General features: G+C 41.4%; 1 protein-coding gene across 3 annotated transcripts in view; it reads left to right on the top strand.

Moving 5' to 3' along the window:
* Positions 1-12,075: 12,075 nt before the first annotated feature.
* SLC7A14 (solute carrier family 7 member 14) overlaps positions 12,076-24,389 on the top strand; it is a 106,700-nt gene continuing 94,386 nt past the window's right edge. For all 3 annotated transcript variants that reach the window (XM_040480727.1, XM_040480729.1, XM_040480728.1), the window contains exon 1: positions 12,076-12,710. The gene's annotated coding sequence lies outside the window, so the exon portion shown is untranslated. The remainder of the gene's footprint in view (positions 12,711-24,389) is intronic.

Below are 24,389 nucleotides of genomic sequence, written 5' to 3'. Positions count from 1 at the left end.
ATATAAAGACAAAAATTGATTTTCCAAATTTTTAAGACCCATTAAATTTTCTTGAATTTTGACAATGATGGATAGTTATTTTCTAAAAAGAAACCTCAACAACTTTTCACAAGGTAAGAACTAGATCTATAAATTGTCATATTGATGATTAACAGATGGCTATCTCTTTGTATTTTTTATCCAAATCACTCTAGTAAGAGAAATCAACTTGAAAACATTGAGCCAAGCAAGCTAAGACACTTTAAGAAGTTCAGAAATCCCTGTTTTTAAGTATCTTAATGTCATCTCCAGATCATTTTTTTAAGATTAAGAATATCAAGAATCCTATTCAAAATGTTTATGGACTTCTGAGGCTTAGAGAAGAAAGCTTCAGAGATAAGCCTCCTATTATTACCCACTTGTAAATTTACCAATTACTACAGACAGCCAGAGGAGTTACCACTTAGTAAGCAGCTACTATGTGCCAGGCATCGTTTGGCATTGTATAGTCACCAACTTACATAACCGTCTCTCAAATCTGATGAGGTCAATGTTATTATCTCCTTTGTCATATAAGAAATCTGAGGATCAAAGAGGTTAATGATTGCTTACAGTTATATAATAAATAGGTGTCTGTCTGTCCTGAAACCCATGTTTTTTACTTCTGGATATTCGAAGGGAAATAACAAGTATAGTACTTTATACTGCAGAGCATAATTTCTCCCCACATGACACTGTCCTAGGATACTGAACATGTTTCTAAAAATAACTCATTTGATCATAGAAGCATCCATCTGGTCTTTCTCCAGCTATTCCAAAGTCATTGTTTCCTGTACTCAGCACCATATACCTAAAATCCACTGCTGCTGCTTTTTGTGGCAACTGGAGGTTTAGGATAGAACATTTTCCAAAGTAAATCTGCTGCTCTGAGTGATTGCTCTGAAATCTCTATTCCTCATTAAATGATGACAGACATTAAAAAAAGTAATAACTTACATTTGCATTGTAAACTAGAAAATGTTACTAAATTCATGATCTTTCCTTTGATCACAACAACCTTGTGAGCTAGGTAGGGTAAACATTATTCTCATTTATCCAGGGAGAGAGACTGAATTTCAGGTTGAAGATATGGGACTTGGCCAAGGTCACAGAGATGGGATATGGCATCACCGAACTCCAAGTCCAGTACTCTCTCTGTTATCCTCAACCTCCTCCTATAGATGGCCCATGTCTTCCTGAAGTCTTTTGTAGAATGCGGATAAATAGATAATATCTCAAAGGAAAGAGAGATAGAGAGGTGGGGAGAGAGTACACAATAATGTAATCCTACTCTAATGGGCTTTGTGTGAAGTTGCATCCCATATATCTGACTCCCATTCTTTGGTAACAACCCAGTTTACTCAGCTCACAAAGGATTCAGGGTAAATTAACCCCACGTCTGGCTTCAGAGACAGAATATCACTTGGCAAAATTCAAATATCTGGTTAGAACTTTTGATAAGAAAGGGGTATATTACCTAATCCAAGCCAATGAGACTGGAGAGGATGTTTGCTAGGGTCTCATGGGAAAGAAAGGCATGCTCTCTCCTTCTGGATGGTAAACGGTACAGATGTAAAGCCTGGACACATTGCAGCCATTTCGATGCCATGCTAAGAACTCTTTTTGATGACTGTATTAAGCTACTGAATCAAACAAATGCTGAATTCTACCCTATATATTATCTATCTATCTATCTATCTATCTATCACCTATCCATCCATTCTTGTCCTAAGAAGAATCTAAGGCAGACACAGGATTATATGAGCCAACAAATTCCTTTATTTTTAGTCAGTTTGAGTTGGACTTTCCTTTACTTGCAACCAAATACATCCTCACTGATCCATGCATACATGCATTTATATATTCTTAGGTAAAAATGAATTGTCTAGGGGCATCTGAGTGGCTTAGTCATTTAAGCGGTCAACTCTTGATTTCAGCTCAGGTCCTGATCCCAGGGTTGTGGGATTGAGCCCCATGTTGAACTCTGTACTGAGTGTGGAGCCTGCTTAAGATTCTCTCTTCCCCCTCTTAGCCCCTCTCTCCTACTCACACTTACTTGCTCTCTCTCTCTCTCAAAAAAAAAAAAATAACAAATGAATTGCCTAGTGCCCAGTGGCAACTCCAACTAAGCCATCTCAATGCCACTACTCTTAAACATAAATAACTTGTGGCCGGGACCATTCTCTTCTGTCACTTTTCAAATTGACAGCTGGGTGCAATTTGCCAGTCTTCTCCCTTCAAGCGGGCCTTCCGTCTGCTAATTTCTTATGGCACTAAAATAAAAGATACTTTCACTAAGGCAAAGTTAATTAGCATACTTAACATCTTCATTAAGAGTTTTTGAGTCCAACAAGGTGACAGGTAGAGCTAAAGGGAGTTGGAAATTGGGCATGATATTTTGACAACTAATGACAAGATGACTGATGTCCGATAGCTGTGGTCATTGAGTAATTAACTACATTGAATAGCATCTAAGAGCTAATGAAATGGTACATGGGGGAAAAACTTGATAAAGTATATAGTACTGAACAAATGCAGAATGGTACTTTTAAGAAGATATTTAATCACTATTATCATTGTCAATAAGGCAGTTCCTAGGGGTATAAAAACCAGGCGATGCGTTTGTCACCTGTATATACAAACAACTTCAGTGGGATCAGATAAGATTTTTTAGGCATAAGACCATAATTATTGTGAGACATTTTTTAGGGATCAGATCACTTCAGACTGCATTTACCCAGATGTGTTCTACTGGATAGTAATCTTAAGGAAAAAGGATTCTATAGGTAGTAAAGTTTGGGAACAATTGTTTTCACCCAGTTATAATATATTTCTTTCTCCTGATAGTAGTGTCTTATCCTCACCCCAAGCCCATGTGGTTTATATGGTTCTAACCTCTTCTCCCAGAACTATAGTGGGCCCCAGGCATAGACCAGTCAATTAACACATTCTATTTCCCTGAACTTAATGATTAATTATGGAATGGGCAAATGACATCAGCCAGTCCAATGAGAATCAGCCTTGGACTTATGCTGGAATATTGCAAAAGAGATATTCTCCTTCCACTGGGGTTGTTAACCTGTTTTTTTAAGTGAGCCTGGGGCCAGTGGCGGCCATTTGCCACCTTTGAGGAGAGCTTGGCTGAGGAAGAAGCTAACTCAGTAACAAGAACTTAAGGATCATGACAAACACCTCGTGGTCTTTCAGCACCTGAACCCAGCTGTGTCTTACACCTCTAAACTTTTAGTTACACGAGCCTTCCATTTAGAAAATCATTCACAAGGGGGTTGCCGGAGTGGCTCAGTCAGTTAAGTGTCAAACTCTTGATTTCACCCTCAGGTCATGATCTCGAGGCTCATGAGATCCAGCCCCGTGTCAGGCTCCGCGCTGACAGTGCAGCGCCTGCTTGGGATTCTCTCTTTCCCTCTCTCTCTCTGTCCCTCCCCCACTCACACATGCACATGCTAAATAAACAAACTTTAAAAAAAAAGTTTAAAGGAAAATCATTCACAGGGAAGACTGCAGAGGCCAAGTCACAGACACGTTTTCCTTACTCCTCACCCTATTTCAGATCACAGCAATGCTGGCCCAACTGCTAGCCCCTCCCCTCTACCTACCCTTCATTCACACATGCCATCCTACGGTCTATCTCCAAAAGAAATTCTCAGTTCTACTAAACAACTCAATTTTAGGCATTCTGTTCTTCCTCTTTTTCTTTCATCACAAAAGCCCACACTGGTCCCAAATGACATCTGTGTCTTACTCAAACCCCACCTAGTCAGCACCCGATATGTGTTAGCCATTATAACTTTTATCCTTAAGTCTTCTAGTCTTCTTGATCAGGCTGAAATCACCCAAAAAGATGGTTTTCTTACTCGTATCTTCCCGTTTTGTTCAAATAAACGTCTCCTCCAACAACTGTCCTAAACCGGCCTAAGTCTCATTAAGGAAGGCCTCAGGGCATAGCAATCATTTCCACATCTCACATCACTGAAGAGTATCCCCCACCCACCCCAACAGAAACACAATGTGTACGATTTGGGGTTTCTTTATCTTGTAATGCACTTACCCGACATGGGAAAGACCTAATTCTCAAAATATTTAGTGCTATTCCCTTAACTAGACACATGTCCCTCTCAAATACAGAGGTCTTATACCCTTTTTCTCTCATTTGATGAAGATTCCAAACCAGCCAAAAGCACTGGCATGTATGAGATTGGCCCGAGTTTTACACAGAGATCAGAGCAAAGAATTAGGGATGTTAAAGCTACTTATAGAATTCAAAGGAGATGGGCACTTGCTTGTTAAATCAGCCATTGTCAGCATCTGTTCTGGACAAAACAATTCCAGTCTTTAAGCTATTGTGAGATGGGATTAATTTTGCCTCATTTCCCGCTATAGCTTAAAGTACTTATGATGACACATTAATTGGTACAAATGTTTCCAAGACTAAACATAGTGAGAAGAGCAGCAGCTGGCTCAGCCAGGGTAGGGGGCTTGAGGCTCTGGGGAGTGGGAGGAAAGACATCAACACTCTTACTGCACTGTCATCATCATCTTCATCACCATATCTTCATACGAGAAGGTGGAGATTCCAGAGAACAGGAAGATTATCAAGACTGGAAACAAACCTCATGGATGAAGCAAACCTTTGTAATGATCAGGGCTGAGTAGGGATAAAAGGAACAATCCTTATTTAGGAGTGCTTCCTATTTGATCATGTATGTATAAACATAGATCAAAACAAGAAACACTTCAGTGTATGCAATAAGACGGGGCTTTAGCTAGATAATTAAAAGGGAGGCCTATGGGGTCAGAACCTAGAAAGCAGTGAACTGGTGTCACTCAAGAATTAGTCCAAGAGGCCAAGTCATGTTTCAGGATTGGAGAGTTCATTAGTAGTTGCCCCAAGCCACATGGAGAAGGTGTTCCAAACCAATCTGAACACAGAATGAAGGGCCAGTGCCTCGAGTGATCAGCCAATCTGAAGACAGATGGCCACAGTTAGTGGGGTGATTGAGCCCTCCAAGTACTTGGACATACTGACTCTTGCCTTGAAATATCATACAGGCACTTCTGGTACCTAATACAATGGACATAGAAAACCTTAATGCAAGGATAACTAAAGACTATAACATTTTGTGGAAGGAGAGGGAATGGGGCAGTCAGGCTGTAAATTCTCCCTCCCTGGAGATTCTGAACACAAGAATCTGTTGGTTGCCTTCGTTGGCATTGGTCAACTTAGTGATTGTTGACTTAGGCCTTCTCCCACTAGGACCTGGTGGAGATAAAGACTGGAACTTCATTGCCTTTTCTAAATTATCTCGTAGCTTTCATCTAATGTGCTGGAATGCTTTGCAGAGTCTTTGGTCTTCTTAAGGGCTTTAAGGAAAGAGTAAATGGAATAAAATATTCTCATTTTCTAAAAGTCATTGAATTAAACAGGAGAAAGCTTATACACAGCAGGTGAATACATATCTTTAAAAGGCTGACAATAAAATAATCACTGTTTTACACGATGGATGTTTACTCAGAGTGTAGTGATTTGCCTGTCTCTCATGAAGGGAATGCGCTGTGGAGATATTTGACCCACTATCAATAAAATGCACCCTTCACTTGGTGGCAATAGTATGGGTTGCAGAGACAGGAGCAAGCTTAAAATCCCGTATTTCTCTGGTGCTTCTTGATTGTTTTGTATTCAAATCTGCTGCTGTGGCTACTACCTTTGTTAACCATGTGACCTTTCTGACACGCAAGAGTGGCCAAAAAGACCATCCCTTGACCCACAATCATCCTTACGTTGCCTATTGTTGTAATGGGTCATTGGTTGGTGAAACAGCAATAAAATTGCAGCAGTTTGCTGCTGTCTGGGGCTCACCTCGAGTATTGCCTGGATTTCCCCAGGAGAACACCATGACTCCTGGTTCGTTGACTTCAGTCTATGAAAGAGCTCTTAGAAGCAATCTGCTCCCATTCCTTCATTTTTCCAAAAAACAAATGAAGGCTAAGAACAGGAAACTGCCAGAGGTAAACCTACTCAAGTAGATGGAGGCTGAACCTCTTCAGTTTCTTTCGCATCCATCTTCTTATTACTGATAACATTAACAGGCATCGATGTTGAGCAACTATATGTGCTGAGCACTTTATGTATGTTATTTTCAATCTTCACCAGAACTCTGCAGTTAGGCATTATTATCCTCTTTCACAGATAGGAATACTAAGCCTCAGAGAACTTGAATGATTCGCCGCATGCCAGATGCCCCATCACTAACAAGTAGTTGAGTTTGGATACAAACCCTGGTCTGTCTGAATTCGGTGCTCCTGCTCCTTCCCATGAGGACTTCAGCAGCACATGGGAGAGTTCTAGCCCTCATCATTCTCAGGCTTCAGAGAAAAACTCCCCAATACCCACGATGACCTTAGCCATTATATCTTCCCCTCAGTGGCTTCAGAAGAAGCTTGGCCTCCCGGGAGGATTGTATAATCCCATGTAATAGCCACTATGGAATCAGGACGTTTCAGCTATTTGTCTGTACATGTCTACTACAGCAGAGCCAAGTCTCAGGAATTCCGATGTCACTGTAAACAAGTAATCTTTTCTCCAGGACCCATCCTGCTTCGCTCTGTAAGAGCGACTTTGTTAGACTCCCTAGGAGAGATTCTGGGTTTACGGTCTGACATCGATCCCAATTTACTCTCTGTGTTGACCTTGAAAAGTTATAGAAGCCCCCTGAGCCTCTGTGTCCTTGAGTGTAAAGCGGGCTAATAACAACCTGACAGGAATGTTATGCAGACAAAATTTGTAAATATCCTAATAAAGTGTCTAAAATATTCTAAGTTCTAAAGAAATGATCATTTCTTTTCCTTTCCTGTCTCTTTTCCACTGCCCCTCCCCCTCTCGTAGTCACCGTGGCCTCTTTTCCTGACTGGCCTCTTTCTTTTGATGTCCCTGCTGTCACCAAAGTTTCCTGGAATCCTATGTTCTCTCTGCAATTAAACTTTCTTTTCTTTCCATATGATACAGAAGGACCCAGGAGAGAAATGGACTCATGGTGGCCCTGTTGCCCTGGGAAACTTCATGAGAAAAGGGAAAAGATTACCATGACAGACTCATGGATCGTCAGTGACAGAAAAACTATATTATTTGTTAGAGACTTTTAATACTCATTGTATCTGATTCTACTCTCATTCTAGGCAGGTGGAAATATTATCCTTCTCCACCCTTGTAACTGCAGCTGAGTGGGGATATGTTCTGGCCAATGGGCTGTGGGCAATAGTGATATGCATCACTTCTAAGCCTGAGCATTTAGTTGCTGTTCAAGGTCCTCCAGCATTGGTCCTGCCTGCCAAAGCAAACTCTGAACTACCATGTGAGGATGGGGCAACATAAAATGACATGCAGTGACTACACGGAGCAGAGCCCATAGTGACCCACAGTGGAAACATAATGTCAACAACAAGTAAACTAACTTTAAGCTACTGTAAGTTTGGGCATGTTTGTTACCATAGCATAACCTAGAGAATATAGCAATGCAAACGTTGGCTTTCATGGCATAGCCCATTGAAAAAGGTATTTTGTGTCCCTAGTGACAAGTCAGTGACTTTACAGATCTTTTGGGAAAGAACACTAGACTGAAAGACAGGAAGCTAATGAAATTTTAGCCCTGGCTCATCTACCAACTGTAGGACCTTAGGTTATTCACAACCTCAAGTCCTCACTTTTCTCATCTATAAAGTAAGAGTTAGCATATCCCCGAGTGTGAGACACATAACATTATTGGTACTTTGGATCCTTGCTGTTCAAAAAGTGGTCCAAGAACCAACAACACCAGCATTACTGAGACCGTATTAGAAATGCAAGTCCTTGGGTCCCACCCCAGTCCTACCGAATCCAATTCTGCATTTTTGACCAAATCCCCAGATGAGTCCCATGCACATTAAAGTTAGGAGAAATACTGATTTAGATGGTACTAGGACTCAACACTAAATGGCATATAATCACAGAGTGAGAGGTTAGTTTTATTCCTTTCTTTCAATCTTTCTGATTACTTCATGGAGAAAGTCTCAGTTTGATGCCAATATATCTTAAATACTTCTCTACGGTTGCTAATTTTCTTTTTTTTTTATAAGGAGAAAACAAGCCTCAGGTGCCTAGGCAGGCAATAGTATTTAGCTTGGCTATCAAAGCATTGTTTTATTTTCATTGTGTTTACTTACATGGTTATCTTGTATTAGTGGCAACTGATGCCAATTTTCTGTCTAAAGCAGTGAAAGAAACCTAGTCAAAGTAAATTAAGTAGGAAAGTGAATGTATTTAAATAAATAAAATATAATAAATGGGAAGAAATGTTTGCCTTTTTAAAAAAATTATTTCTTTTGAGAGAAAGAGAGAATCCCAAGCAGGCTCCAGTTGTTAGCATCGGGCTGGAGGCAGGTCTCCACCTCACAAACCATGAGATCATGACCCGAGCCAAAATCAAGAGTTGGGTGCTTAACTGACCGAACCACCCAGGTGCCCAAGAAGTGTTTGCTTTAATGTTTCCTACTCCCATGTCAGGGAATGCCATTGGTTTGACACTCCTGACTTCTCTCCACAGCTTCATCATTAAGGGACTTTATTCTCTCTATATGGGGTGGGCGTGGGAAAAGTGATATATGTCATTGTAAATTTCAGAAGAGTGAAATGAACATGTTTAGGATGAAATCCCCTTTCTTCCTCTTAGAATTTAGATATCCAGAGTATAATTACTCATAGATAATAGACTTATAAACTCCCAGTCCAATTGGTAGAATCCTAGCAGCAGGCTCTTTATTCAATATACTTTTATTGTGTGCCAAGGTACACGAGGATCTCGTCTTCTCCTCCTGCTACCCAGAAGCACCTCCCCCTTTGGAGGGTTTTGGACTAGGCTCTAGCCATGCTGTTGCAGTGTTTTTGGTTTCTCAGCTTCTAAATATGCTCTGAGGAAAATGTCAATAGCGTTGATGAGCTTGGAATTCTCCTAGAAGGAAACATTAGGTACTCATCATTATAAATCATGAGACAAAAACCAGGTAATTGTTCATAAGGCATCTGACCGATTCCCTCATGGGTTAACCATAATCTACCAAAGCAGGTCTATCAGGAAGGATTTTAATGATTACCCTGCTAATGACACAGAATTTTGTCAAAGAGCCCTACGTAAAACGGGCACTGCACCTTTCTTGCAGAGTAATCAGTTTTGTGTCTGGGCCCTGCATTTGTCTTTATCAGTTCGCCACCACTCAATACAGTGGTGCCTCTTTATTTCTTATTATAACAATCCATTTTGTTTTCATCATGATACTTCTCGCCACTTCTTTGCTTCTTTAGAATCTAACTCCCTCCACTAGACTGTAAGCTAAAGGAGAGCAGGAATCATCTCTGAATTGTTTGTGGCCATATCTCAAATATCTGGAACATGTCGAATAAATGAATCAACCCTCCCATATTCCACTTGGAACTAAAAGAAACTAGAATGTTTACTTTCAAGGTCTAATTAGCAGTCACCCTGTAGTATTATTGCTTAACCCTGAAACTGAGTGAGATATGTATCAATTTTCCCTGCTATGTGTGGCTCTAAGTGCTCGACTACATTTTTATCTACTGCCTTTCTATTTGTTGGCTCATTAATGCTCTGCTAACAGCTGAAAAGCATCTGCACTAGCTTATAAAGGCAACAGTCAACAGGCAAAAGATAAGAGCTTATAAGTAAAGGAGTAGGACCCAAGGGAAACCTTATCAGGAAATCACTGTTACGGTGTAACTTTCTATTGCAATCAATCCAAGATCTGTCCCCGAAGCTCCCTTTTCTGCCCTTAGCTGGGTAAAATTGACTTGGGCATTGAAAACTGATTCAAAAAAAATTATTCAGAGTCCTAGAGCAACTTCTGATGAAACTTTCCATAATTTTCTAAAATGTATACTCATCTAAGGAACTGTTTACAAAGGCACCATTTTTGAGGCAAATTATTTCATTCTCATCCTTCCATTTCTCATGTTTTTGTCATGACAACACAAAGGTGGGTAGGAGTCAGAGGCAGCATCTTATTTAGCCTGGACAATATTTTTAAAGGATACATTTAGGAGCATGGGTTGGCATCTTCTGGTCTTTTGATCTCTCTAAATATAAAGAGACCTAGATTGATAGTTTCTGAGGGATATTAAAAGGAAATAAACCAGAAAACTAGACTGGAGTCTGCTTAAGGGTAGGAAAGCCTACTTGGGAGTTTCTGGTTTGTGTGAGCGTTTCATTGGATTTATTGGCAATGGACTAGAGATTCATTTCACCATTCAAGGTGCTGATGAATATCCAGAAATTGCTCCTGGATGTTGAAGTTTTTTAATTTTGAAATCAAACCCATTTTGAATTTCTAACCCAAATCAATTTTACCTAGCAAAGGCAGAAATATCTAAATTCTGCCGTCCTGAAATACAGGCACAAACTTATCTCAGATATTAAATACTCCTAACCCCTGTGATTGTGGCTGGTGTTGTCCTAAAAATGAAAGACAAGGGGGGAAAATGGATGAGATTTAATCCAGCAATTCATCACAGAAGTGAAAATGAAAAAACACAATGCTCAAAACACCACACCCCTTGAATTACATGCACACACACAGACTTACAGAAATACATTGACATTTTAGTGGCTGCCCATTTAATGACAAATCCTGTCTTCTCATCCTTTCATGCCCATGATATATCTAGAACAAATGCAGGGTTTTATTTAGGGCATAATATTAACAGTTTGCATTTGTTTACTCTTTACCTTGTGCAGTGTGTCTTCTCATACATTATCCCATTTTAACATTACAACTATGAAGAAGGCAGATAAACATTCTATTCCCATTTTAAAGATGAGACTTTGAAAGCTTGAATGATTTGCCAAAGATCATACAATAAGTAATGGGCAGAACCTGTGCTAAGACTCCAAACTTCTGAGTCTTTAACTCGGTGCCTCTCCTGCAATGTTTCACAGCTTCTTGAGTATCCCAGGAGGTCTGACATACCCTGAAGTACTCTCATAAGCTTAAATTAGGGGGATGTCTCAAGACATCAGACCTGGATGCTGGTGATCCAAGACAATAATGAGCTTGATCTAGGTGTACTTACTGAGACTGTCCTGGCACCAATCAGTCATTTCCTTGGGTGAACCCAGGGTCTCTGAGCCATAATCCACAACCTAAAGGTAAACTTGAACTGCTTTATCCGACAAAGGGGGTGTCAGTCAGCCAGCATTCTTCTCAAACAAAAGCTCAGTGAATTTGTTTCCAAGGGTAGGAGTTATATTTCATTAGCTCCCACGTATTTTGAGGGCTTGGACCAAAGATGCAGGCATTCATGGAGGTACTTTCAGTCTACTCAATGAATGTTAAATAATTCATTCTCTGACGAGACCAAATATTCCTGGGTTGGTACCATCTAGTCCTCATCCTTTTGAGGCATAACAGAGTTTTGGGATACTTACTGTAATGGAACCAATGAAAAATATAAGCCTTCTGTCTCTCCTGTCCCCATTCAGACTGGTTATCTCCCTAGCTTGACCTCACAGATGCCCCTCCCGGTCTTACAAAAGATAAATCTGTTCTGCTGGCACAAATTACAATCTTCTTGTTTTCTGAAATTTATTTTAATAGAGGCAGGGAAAGAATGTTTATTTATTGAGTTACAAATATGTATCCAGCACTGGGCTAGGCAATTTCAAGAACATTATCATTTACAATTTTCATAACTATCCTGTGAGGTGGTCATTTCATAGATGAGAGAAGAAAGGCTAGGAAGATGAAATACTCCAAGGTCACACAGACTAGAATTCTTGGTGGGTCTTCAAAACTCAAGCCCACAGTCTTTCCACTCATAAGATGTTGAGAACCCAAAGATAAATTTGACCTACTTGAGCTTTGGAGAAGGAGGGTCTGCTTTTTTTTAAGAAGAGAGATGAAATCAATCTCTCCCATCCTTTCTTTCCAGCAATGCTGAGGGAAGTGGAAGAAATTTAAGAGCAGCAAGGGTTCAGCAAAGGAGGAGGGAAGCTTTCAGAGGGTAGGAAGCAGGTCTGGAGAGCCAGCTTTGTTCACTGCCAAGTCCAGCAAAGGTGGAGCTGTTGGCGGATGCCTTCTCAACCCACCGACACCGCAGACATCTGCTTAGTCCTGCTTTCCCAGGGGCAGAGAACTGCGCCCTTATCAGGCCCAGTAAGCCTCGGGACAGCCTGAGATACTGGAAGCAGCACCCGGAGGCTCAGCAAGCCAGAGAGGAGTTGAGAGTGGCATATAGCTGAGTGAGTGTGTGTGTCTGTGTGTGTGTGTGTGTGTGTGTGTGTGTGTGTGTGTGTCTGTGTCTCTGTGTGTGTGTGTCTGTGTGTGTGTGCTGGGAGGCGGGGGCGTCTGGTGAGAGGCCTCGGCTCAATAATGTAAGGGGTTGGGCCGCCCACGTGACTCCAGAAAGGCGGAGACAGGCGAGCTGGAGGGAGGACTGACAGGCCGCCCGGAGGGAGGTGAGGAGGGGGGCGAACTGAATAATTGAGGAGCTGTTCAGCAGCAGCGGCTGCCTCCTGCCTTCCTTTGCCTCCACCGCTCCGCATCATAGTGGGAGAGACAGAATCTGGCGCTGTAAGTGCAGACGGCTAGCCACCAGTCCCTGCAGCGAGTTCATCTCCTCCAGCTCTCCGGTGAGTGAACGTCCCCCTTCGCCGCAGTCTGTTCCCCTCCGCACCCCATGCACCCCAACTGGACCCCCGCGAGTAGGATGGTCGCCTCTTGTTGAATGAACCAGGGAGCCGGAGCCACAGGAGGAGGGGAAACAGGAACATGGCGCGGAGGCTGAGGGCGCCCGCCGGGAAGGGGTCCCTTGGAAGAAGGAAGGAGCTGGGTTGGGGTCTTTCCGTATCTGGCCCGGGATGGGGCCTGGACAGGGTCTAGGGTCGGGGGACGCCGGGCTCCGACTCACGGGAGCTGCCAGGCTGAGCTGGGGCAAACGCAGCTCCGGCGCGGCCAGAGTGAGAGGCAGAGGAGGGAGCCGCAAGCAGTGTCCGGGCCGCCTGGGTCTCCACAGATGCCGGGCCTGTCCTTTCCTCCCTGCCTTGTCACACACCCGGCTCCCGCAGCTAGGTTCTCGGCCTCGGACTGAGCCCACGGAAAGGAAGAGAGGCTTTTCCGGCTGTAGCCCGAGGGGAGGGCGGGGACAACGTCTGCCCTTTTACCTGAGAGCAAACTCTTCAAAGGGGCTCCAGCTGAGCCCGATACCCACACAGGGCCGGTGCGCTCCTGTCCCCAGAGAGCAGTGATACGCGACGGGGCAGCGAGAAGGACGTGATGGGAAAAGTGTCCAAGGAAGCTCTCTCGCCAGAGCGCGCAGCCCCGGGGGAGAGGATTCTCGCCCGCACTTATTCACCCCATCGGAGCTTTCTCTCTTCCCTCATCCCAAACATGTCAGTTTCCTACAAATCAAGAGGGCCAGAGTAAGGCAGTGTGGCCTCGCGGGTACAGCCCCAAACCCCCTCCTCCATCCAGAGTCATCTCTCCACCCCCGCCCCACCCACACACATACACACACAACGTTTATTTTATATCGTGATCGAAAAGTAAGGTAGAAATCGCCAAGTGACCAGAAGCAAAGGGAAGGCAGGGAAAGATGGAAGGAAAACTAGAACAGCAGTGATCTCCTCTGCTCCTGGTACTCCCCACCCCACTACCTGTGCGAGGCTCCATTCACTGAGTCCTGAACCGAGAGTCTTGAACTGAATTCAAATTCAGAGGAAAAACTTGGGGTGGGGTGGGGTGGGGGGAGCAGGTGGGATTCTCGTCGAAGTGGCGGGGCCAGTCACTGGCCGGAGTTGACAAGCACCACAGAGTGATAACCCGCCTGTCGCCCGGGGTAAGGGGTCCTGAAGAACATCCCAGGCAAGATAGCACCAGGCAGGAGCCTGGGCCGCAGAGCTGACAGCAGGGAAGGGCGCTGTCCGCGGTGCTGAAAGTTCTGCGAGGCCGGGAGCTAAATACCGCGGGCAACTGGCGGCTCACTGCTCGCCGGCGGTTCCCGCAAGCTGAAACTGCGTTAGAGCCACGTAAAGACGGTCAGGTGGAACAAGCGACCTGGAGAAAGGGGTTTAGGAGCTCTGCGTTCCCCGATTCTCTGCCTTCCCCTGGTCTCCTCTTGGAAAGAGGTTTTTCCGACTCCTGGGTAGAGGAGCAAGTAGCGGATGTCACTCCAGGATCCAGTTTTGCTAACTTCAGGTGGAAATAAGTCGTGTGGTTCCCCTTTCTATGTCCTGGGCCTGTGCGGTTAATCTTCCTATTGGTAAAGTGTTGGAAAAGCAGTTAGGGTTGTTATTCTGATAAGCACTTCTGTGGCTTTCAGGAACCAGAGAATTGTGAGGCTTCCAAAAGAAGAGGTTTCATTAACGAAGAGGCTGGGTTTTCTATTCCTGGCTATGGCTTTTACTCTCTTCAGCACCCTTCTCTCCCCACCACAGATTGTTTACATCCTCTAGATATAGACCTCTAAGCAGCCCTACATGATTGTTTCTTCGACTAATCTTTTACATTATGGGTAAAATGGGGAAAGAATTAAGCCAATTTCCGGGGGGGGGGGGGGGAGCAATTAAGAAAATATTTACTGAGCACCTGCTATCTACTAGGTAACATTATCTCATTTAAGCTTCATAATAGCTGCTGACTACAAATATCACAAGGATAAGAAAACTGAAGTTAGAATCCAGAGCTTGGATTCAAATTCAGGTCTGCTTAACTCCAAACCCCAAGCTATTTTCATGCCCTCATTTTGGCATTTGGCTTTTGATAGCTTTATTGGAGAATGTAGCAAAAGAATGTCAAAAGAGGAAGGTCTACTTTCTTTTGCACACGCACAACTCTCTCTCCCAACCCTTTCCTCTTTAATCTGTTCACCCACCCACTGTCACTAACTCCCACCATACCAACTGCTTTTGTGCATGCTGATTGAGATATCACTGTTCACACAAGTTGAGATTCAGAATTACAGAAACAAGTTAGAGAACTAAAACAGCAGGCTCTCCCGAAAGAGCAGTGGGGCTTCACGGGATCTGGAGAACTAGAGCCCACATGTGCTTTCATATTTAGAACTATACTCTTGAGCTTCAGGGCTGGAATAGGGCTTAAAGATCCTTGAGCACCATTCAGATCATTGTTTTACAAGAAGAATTTGGGGACCAAAAGATGATTATAAGTCTAAGTCACATGATTGAAAAGTTAGGATTGGAACCCAGTTAACTCAGTTCCAGGGTCAGTGGCCTTTCAAGTACCCTCATCGTGCTTCAGATACCCTTCCCTGCTTCCTTCTGTGGTTATCTTTGATAAGAACATCAGCATCAGTAAACTATATGCAATAATATACCACAAATACCTAAAATCCAAGTGCTCATCTTAAATTTTCTTCCTTTTCTTTTTCACTCTGGTCTCACTATTCCAGTGTAGTCTGACCCAACATACCTGACCCCCCTTCCTCAACAACAGTTCTCCCTATGGGAGCAACTTGCAAATGGAGATGGGGGCATGGCATTTCTCTACACAAAGGCATTGCCTTTGTGTTGTCTATATTTCCTCTTCTGTGGTCTATTCCCAACAAAATAAGCTTTCCAAAATAAATACCCCTAAGCATCTTTCTATGTTCTCACAGGTACTTGGAATAGGCCTTTAAAAGATCTAGGCAGAAATAAATTATCATTATAAATGCTAATATCAGTCAAATGTGAGGCACTTTCCTAGTTCCTTTTTGTAAATAATTTCATTGTATCTTCACAGTTCTGTCAAGTAGATAATTTCATTAGAGGTGATCCTAGAGTTCTAGGCCACTGTAACTAACATGCAGCAGATCTGATGTTCTATGTATTTCTTCTTGCTTCTCTTTCAGCCCCTAGTAAAATCCCAACTTTATTGCATTGGCAAGGAGGAGAAAATTTTTATCTTGAATTGAAGTGTTCTATCCTCTTCCAGTGTGTAAAGTTTAGAAATTCAAATTCACTTCAAATGGTAATGTTCTGTTCTTTTATCTCAATATTTACCACAACATATTCTTCCTTCATTTGTTATCCTTTACTTAAAGATCCTTATATACCTTCTTAATTCTAATATTAACGTTCTGCTTCAAACCCCTTCTAGAATGAATTAAGGCACAATTCATAATTAAATATATAACTTCTATTGTACCCTCACAGGGTGATCCTGCAAGGATGCTGTTCCTGAGGTGCTCTGGGCCCTGTGAACCATAATCTTTAACTGTCTAGAACTGCTCTTCAATATGGTGTCACTGGCCACATACAGCTATTTAAATTTTAATTAATTAACATTAACATTTAATTAACATTAAAATTTTCAATTTTTAATCACACTAGCCATATTTCAAGTGCTCAATAACCATATGTGGCTAATAACTACCTTATTGAACCGTGCAAATATGGCACATTTCCAGCATTGTAGAAAGTCCTATTGCACGATGCTGTTTTGGAAAGTGCTAAAAACATCCTCACAACAACAACTGAGAACTTGGAATTGGGAAGAACTTGGGATTCTGCTTTAAAACTTCTGCCAAGAAAGGAGGAAAAGCCACTTGTGGCCTAGGACACCCCTAGAAGCCCAGATATGCTCAAGATAATAAGGCTAGCAAAGAGAGTACATGTCCCACTGAAGGAGCTGGTGACCTCTGGCATTTGCTTCACATGAATTCTGTTTTACCATGAAGTAAAATATTCCATGAATGGATCTTGCTGGTTTCCTGGATTCCATCTTAGAAATAACCTGGAAGTTTTTATTCAAAATTCAAGTTTTATACACATATATATCACATATACATGTAACAACCTGTGTGTGTGTGTGTGTGTGTGTGTTTACACGTATATGTATGTATATCTTGTCTTAGTAAGTATAGTATGATAAATATGGAAAGAATATGGGACTTGGAGTTAGTAGTAAATCTGCCACTTACTACTTGGTGACATTTTAAGGCCCTCTAGATTTCCATTACTTCATTTGTAAAATGTTGACAAGAATAGCCTATCTCAACAGGCTATTGTGAGATTCAAAATGTAGATAAATGAAAGTACTTTGCAGGGAGCATGATTGCTATGTAATGGTTGATAATCTCACGTAGATATTATATAGTATATAAACAAATAGGATAGCTTAAACCAACGGCATTTTTGAATGCTTTTAGTCCCATATAAATATATTTTGCTTTTGTTGTCATTTTTCACTGTAAAGGAGAATGCTGAAGAAAAAAATCTTTTTGGTTGTTGAGATTTCTTGTTGGTTAAGTTCTATGAATTGAAATACTGTTTACTGTTTGTGGTTTACTTCCTTTGGCCCTGAACATTTCCTTCAGGATAAAAAAATACCTAGGAAGTCTCATTGGTTCTGAAATAGTTTTACCTGTTAACTAATAGCTTTAAATCAATTGTCAATAACTATCCTGTCATTACAATAGTGTTTCAGATAACAGAAAAAGTATTATTGATATTCTTGAGCATGGGTGGATAAAAGGGATGATTTAAAATGACTATTTTTACTATTTATTCATTGAAGTGAACTACCCATCTCATGAATCAATGAAGACTTCTATTTTATCCATTGATTAAGCCAAAAATAAAAGTAAAGGCTATCAATTTGACTGAATTCTTGAAGTTGCATTAGGGATTCTGACCTTAAATAAAGGGTCTTTATCTATTCTCTAAGGTAAAATTTGTTGGGGTCATAAGTAGAAACTTAACTAGCTAACAGGTGGGACTGGGAGGCCAGAAGTACCAGGGCACTAGGCAGCTATTCTCCACCCCCTCCAAACCTTAATCCATACCTTTTATAGAACAAGGGGCATCGTGGTGAGGTCAAAGGGTAGGCACCTAAAATGGCAACACCTGTACGCCACTGGTCTCTACTAGTCATCTAACGTGGAGCCTTCTGTGTGCAACTGTAGGGAAGATCAGAACAAGCCTTCCCACATTCTGGTTAAGGCACACATTAACTTCCGAGGAACCTGGAACACTTAGCCCCAAGTAAGGTCACTTCATGGGCATGAACAAGATGGAGGGTCACACATGGAGTCAGTGTTGTCTGCACTTCTACAACTTAGCTAACATTTACTCCCAAACCTGGCATCTATTGCCTGTGCCTGAACTTTAATCTACAGTGTTTATAACTCAAGTAGGAGTGCTTTTTTTATATATGCCTGACTGGGTCAGAAAATGACACAAATACAGTCATGCCTTCTCTAATAGATCACCATTTTGATACTTAAATATTTTTCTCCTAGAACACAAAAGTTAATACAATGCTCAAGTATTATAGAAAATAAGTCTGCAAAGGAAACTATTCCATCAGACGATTCTTAATTGTATTATGTTTGCTATTAATCCTGAAAACCCAATGAAGTAATATATTTTTTTATTGGGAAGGGGTAGGTAAACCTCCTGAAAAATCAAGCTGAGTGTAGCTAAGGGCTCTAGATTCTATCTCTGGTTCTCTGGCAGGTTATTTCCTTTCTTGGAACCCAAGATTACCTTTGTTCAGACTTTGTTAAGGCACGCATGGTAATTTACAATATGCTCTACCAGAGAAATAGCTGAAACATACTCTCAGCTCCAAATGCTGGTCAAGCATACCATTCTCAGGTCTTTGTTGCATATAAAATTATATTACTAAAGGGAAAATTAGTGAGATTATCAACTCTGGTCTCTGGTAGCTCATGCTAGCTTTAATAACAGATACCGGGTGCCTGGGTGGCGCAGTGGGTTAAGCGTCCGACTTCAGCCAGGTCACGATCTCGCGGACCATGAGTTCGAGCCCCGCGTCAGGCTCTGGGCTGATGGCTCAGAGCCTGGAGCCTGTTTCTGATTCTGTGTCTCCCTCTCTCTCTGCCCCTCCCCCGTTCATGCTCTGTCTCTCTCTGTCCCAAAATAAATAAACGTTGAAAAAAAAAATAACAGATACCCTTTGTTAAGAATCATGGTTATTAATTTCACTGGAATTATTTGTCTCTTGGAAGGGCTTGGATTTTGGAAGGGGGAAAATACATTGCCTTGGAGCTGAAAAGAGCTTACTTTTCACTGTCTTTAGCTTGAGGGATATCAATAATTTTATATCACAGGAAAGAAAATTAACAATGTAGCTTTGAAACTCATGCTGGTAGCATGCAATCATTCACTTGAAGTAACTGAGGTAGGGGAACCTCAGTGGCTCAGTCGGTTAAGCGTCGACTTTGGCTCAGGTCATGATCTCGTGGCTCATGAGTTTGAGCCCTGCAGAGCCTTCTGGGATTCTCTCACTCTCCCTGTCTCTCTGCTCTGCTCTCTCTCTCTCTCTCTCTCAAAATAAATAAAATTAAAAAAATAAGGTAACTGAGGTAGCCCTATATTGGTAGCCATGGGTGTTTGGAACCCCTATAGCCTGGCATATGAGTGCTGAATACATATTTGTTGAATTCAGGCCATTGTTCCAGGTCGGTTCATGCCATGCACTCATCTAGCCAAGAAATAAGTATACCCTGTGGCAGTTTCCTTTAGCAAATGAAATAGGAGGCAAGCACCGAACATCAAATCTTACCCTGACAACCACACCTGTAACCATAAGTAGAAGTGGCCTGGACAGACTGCTCCTGAGAATTGGGTCTTGCCGCCTTCCTCCAGGAAATAAGGGATACATTAGCTCGAGGGTCTTGAATCTCACTGTGATGAGGCAACTCCATGAAGCCAAAGCTTAAAATAGAGTTGTATATTATTTTTGACTTTAGAGATATTTCTTTATTTCCTTGAGAAAATATTTGACTGGCAAGATTGTTACAGGCAATTACTATTGTTCCTAAATTCAGAAGGAATTAGAACGAAAGCTTAGAATGAAAGCACATACATTAATTAGAGAGCTGATGACATCACAGTCTGGAAGGTCACAGAATATTTTCCTTTTCCAGGAATAATTGGGCCTTCTTTCAAGAGTTTTGACTGGTCATTACTGACAAAAAATGGAAGAAAAATAGATCATTCTATTCTAGCAAGTCAATAAGCAAATACCTAGAATTAACTGATTCTCATTTGCCAAAGGCAAAATATTCCAACCCAATAAACTGTCCTACAAATGAGCAAGCTGATTTCCATGGCTTGTTCATTTATTAGGTTGTTTTTTTCTCTGTTTGTTTTTTAAATAATTAGCAAATTTTAAAAATTACATCCAGGTGTTTGAACATTCTGATGACAAATTGTCTTCATAATTATAAATACTTTGTTGTTCAGTAGAGATTATATTTATACAATATATTATTGTGCCAATGTTTTGGAATGATCACATAACCCAACTCTCTCATTTGACAGAGAAATTGAGGCTGAGAACACTCACCCAAGTCAATAGCAAAGGCAGAAATGAGATTTGAGCCTCCTCTCTCTCAATCCACTGCTCTTTGTATATTTCAACCTCAGACATCTTTTCATTAGTCATGAAAACCTATTTAGTCAATGATTTTAGCCACCAAACTTTTGCCAGGGCTACTAGGAGTAGGAAAGTATATGTATTTGGATTTCATATTATTTCCATTTGCACCTCCAAATGAAAGAACTGCAAAATCAAGGATAGTCAACAAGTAGAAATTTCATGGGTGGAACTATGAGCCAGAAGAAAAGCATCAAAACCCCAGAATCCTTGTGAGAACCTGGGCAAGGGTTTAACTCCTCTTACCTTCATCATCTTCATCTCTAAAAACAAGAAATTTGAATTAAATAGTTTCAGATCCTAAACGCCCTAACATTCTATAGTTTTATGAAATGAGGCCAAGGATTTAAATTATCCATGTTCTGCCTCACTCAGACCACATAATAAAAAACAAATCCGGATTCTTATTTTTACATCACTACTTATTGGAGGCTCCGTTTCATGCTAGTACTTCATTCAGTAACAATATTCATAATAACAGCACTTATGACGATAGCTAATAATTATTGACTTATTTACATTTACTGTGACCCTATCATGTTGGTAATGCTAGTATCCCCATTTTGCAGGTGAGAAACCTGGGTCCCAAAGTAATTAAATAACCTGCCGAAATTGATATAGCTTTATGCTCTGCACACTGCCTCCTTTGAAAAGCACTGGTCTCTCAGATAACTGATGTGCGTCACTTACAGGCCACTTAACACACAAGCCCCTTTTCTGGGGGATTTTCCATCTTACCTACATTTTCTGACTAGAAGAGCAATCAAGAGAGTAAATAGAACTTCAGGTCTCTGGGTCTGATGAGGCTTGTAGACTGATCTTCATTGTCTTTCTGCAAGATGGCTCTTGTCCTTCTGCATTTGATACCATCGATCAATTATTTCAATGGTTTAGTACTGAAAGTTGGTGCTTTGCAAGCTGCTGCATGCAATGAGAACCATTCTGCTGTGTTTTCCCCAGCATGTGTGGACAGCCTGCATTGCCAGAAATGGACGGATGCTGGTATAGGATTCAGCACCTTCTGAAACTACAGAAGTCACCCTCCCACATCTTCATTGTTCAGTGGCATCTTCTGGCTTCTCTCTCCAAGTTTTTGACTCAGAGTAACAATCTAGACAGCTTTTAAGGCAGAGAGAGAGAGAGAGAGAGAGAGTTTCAAAGCGTCATTTTCTGGTGGTGGGATTCAGTTATTAATCGTTAAATACATATACCACAGTACCCATCTATTCTACTGCGGATTTCAACATGTGCTTAATCTGTTCACGGACATCCTGTACTTAATATGTCATGTCTAATAAATAGAATGCTCTGACAAAGCCTAGGATGTACATACATTTTTGTTGTGTAAATATATGATTATGTAAAAACTTATATAATGTAATAAATTAATATTATTTGTATACATTCTTTTATTTTTTTAATTTTAAAAGGTTTTACTTAAATTCCAATTGGTTTGCATACAAAGCAATAGTAGTTTCAGGCGTACAATATAGTGACCCAACACTATATAACACCTGTTCCATATGACACCTGGTGCTCATCACAACATGTACACTCCTTAATCCCCATCACCTGTTTAACCCATTACCCCACTGACCTCCCCTCCAGTAACCATCAGGTTTTTCTCTATAGGTAAGAGTCCGTTTCTTGGTTTACCTCTCTCTCCTTTTTTCCCCTTTGCTCATTTGTTTTGTTTCTTAAACTCTACATATAAGTAAATCCTTTGTCTTTCTCTGACTTATTTCACTTAGCATAATACTCTCTAGCTCCACCTGTGTCACTGCAAATGGCAAGGTTTCATTCTTTTTCACGGCTGAGTAATATTCTTCTTTACCCATTTGTTGGTTGATGGACACTTGGGCTGTTTCCATAATTTGGCTATTGTAGATAATGCTGCTATGAACATCCCGGTGCATGTATCCCTTTGAATTATTATTTTTGTATTCTTTGAGCAAATACCTAGCAGTGCAATTGCTGGATTGTAGGAGAGTTCTCTTTTTAACTTTTTGTATAAACTCCATACTGTTTTCCGGAGCGGCTGCACCCGTTTGCATTCCCACCAACAGTGCAAGAAGGTTCCCCTTTTTCTGCATCCTCACCGGCATCAGTTGTGTTCCTGTGTTGTTGAGTTTACCCATTCCAACAGCTGTGTGATTATATAATGATAACTTATATAAGATAATAAATATATGTGATATGTTTAATATATTATTTTGCACATTTCATACACATCCTTTTATTCTTAGCTCTAGTGTCTGGCTTGCTAAACTAGTCACCTACCCCACCAATACCAAAGTCAATTATAGGATGCGTGAGTCTACTTCTGCCTCTGCGGCAGTCAGATGGATGTAAACTCCACTAATCGTGTATGCAACATATCGATATATGCTGTAACATGTTACGGGGGAGCCTCAAGGAGAGACCAGGGAATGATTTACGTCCATATAGAAAGTACAATGAAATCATACTTTGAATGATATGCGATATTTTCTCATGTGGATAAATAAGAGGGAAGGCTCTTGTAGAAATGGGAACAGCATAAACAGTGGGAATGTAAATGGCGTAGGCTGATGTGGTTAGTTAGAGACCTGGCTGGAAAGGTGGAAGGTCGTATTGAAAAAGACTCTGAAGAAACTTGAATACAGCTGGGTGGATGTATTTATTCAGCCTGAAGTTTATCTTTGAAGACAGTTTTTATGAATATTTTAGAAATGCCACTGATTTCAGTGTTGGTTCATGGCCAGAATCATGAAGTCTAATTTCCTGGCTAGAAGGAACCTCAGAAATCATATCGGCCTTCCCCTTTGCCTATATTTTACAGTTGAAGTAATTAAAACCCAGAGACATTAAGTGACTTGCCCAAAGTCAGCAGCAAATTAGTGACAGGACAAAGACTAGAGCCTGGTCCATCCTCTTAGTTCATAGCATTTTGTCCTGCTCTGTGCTGCCTTCGGGGATTTTATTCATCATCTGAGCATAACCCAATGTAACACAAATGGTGATTATTAAGTATTTATGAAGCTCCGAGTTTTCCATTGCTCACTATGAAGGTATAGTTTCTTCATTACAGCCAGATGATAGATCAGATCCTGGGCTGCTTCTATCTACATGAGAGAGCATTCTCTTCAGAAACACAAACACAAACAGCATTCCGAACACATGGGCATGACATTCTTCCCCTGCTTCATTTCAAACCGCCAGAGATTATAGAGGCACAGCCTGAACAGAAGGTATCTTAATCTCTGGTGGTTCTGTAAATAATATGCTGTTCATGCCTGCATAGAAATGATCACAGCCTCTCTATTTTCTAGATGAGGGATCCTTCAGGAAAATGAAGCTGCTAGCACACACAGCACATCAGATAGGATTTCAGACCCCAGAGCACCAGACCTCTTTGTAACAAGTTTGAATATTTCACCCATTTGCACACTCTTAATTTATCCAGACTTGCAGTCTTAAATTTTATGTCACAGTCTAGTTTGTGCATATTTAGGTTCGATTGGTTATCCCCCACTCTTTTCCTCTGGCCACTTTTCCTTCATCTCAGCCAAAGGCAGCACTGTAACTAGATTCTCTGACTCCCAGTCTCATGCTTGTCCCTCCAAACTGCTTTCCAAGGGTAGAGAATACAGCGTTTCCGCACTCTTCACCACCCCTGCCCGCCATTCACATCATAACCTTGTAAGAATGGATGGAAATGACTACTTGCACTGCTTGGAAGTTCATTCCAAGCCCTTGTTTAGAATACCCACCATGCTATACTGTGCACCTATCATTTTAAGAAGCCGATTACGGAGAAGTTTAACACACTTTCTACTCTGGAGGTTATATACAATCATTGCCATTGCTCAAGGAGGTATCACCACAGAGAACAGTGTGTTCAAGAAGAAAGAGGACAGGGTCTG

The sequence above is a fragment of the Herpailurus yagouaroundi genome, unplaced genomic scaffold, assembly GCF_014898765.1.
Source record: "Herpailurus yagouaroundi ecotype Mexico unplaced genomic scaffold, PumYag 159, whole genome shotgun sequence".
Lineage (NCBI taxonomy): Eukaryota > Metazoa > Chordata > Mammalia > Carnivora > Felidae > Herpailurus > Herpailurus yagouaroundi.
Note: the sequence above shows the minus strand (reverse complement) of the source record. Positions and strands in the feature narration are given on the sequence as shown.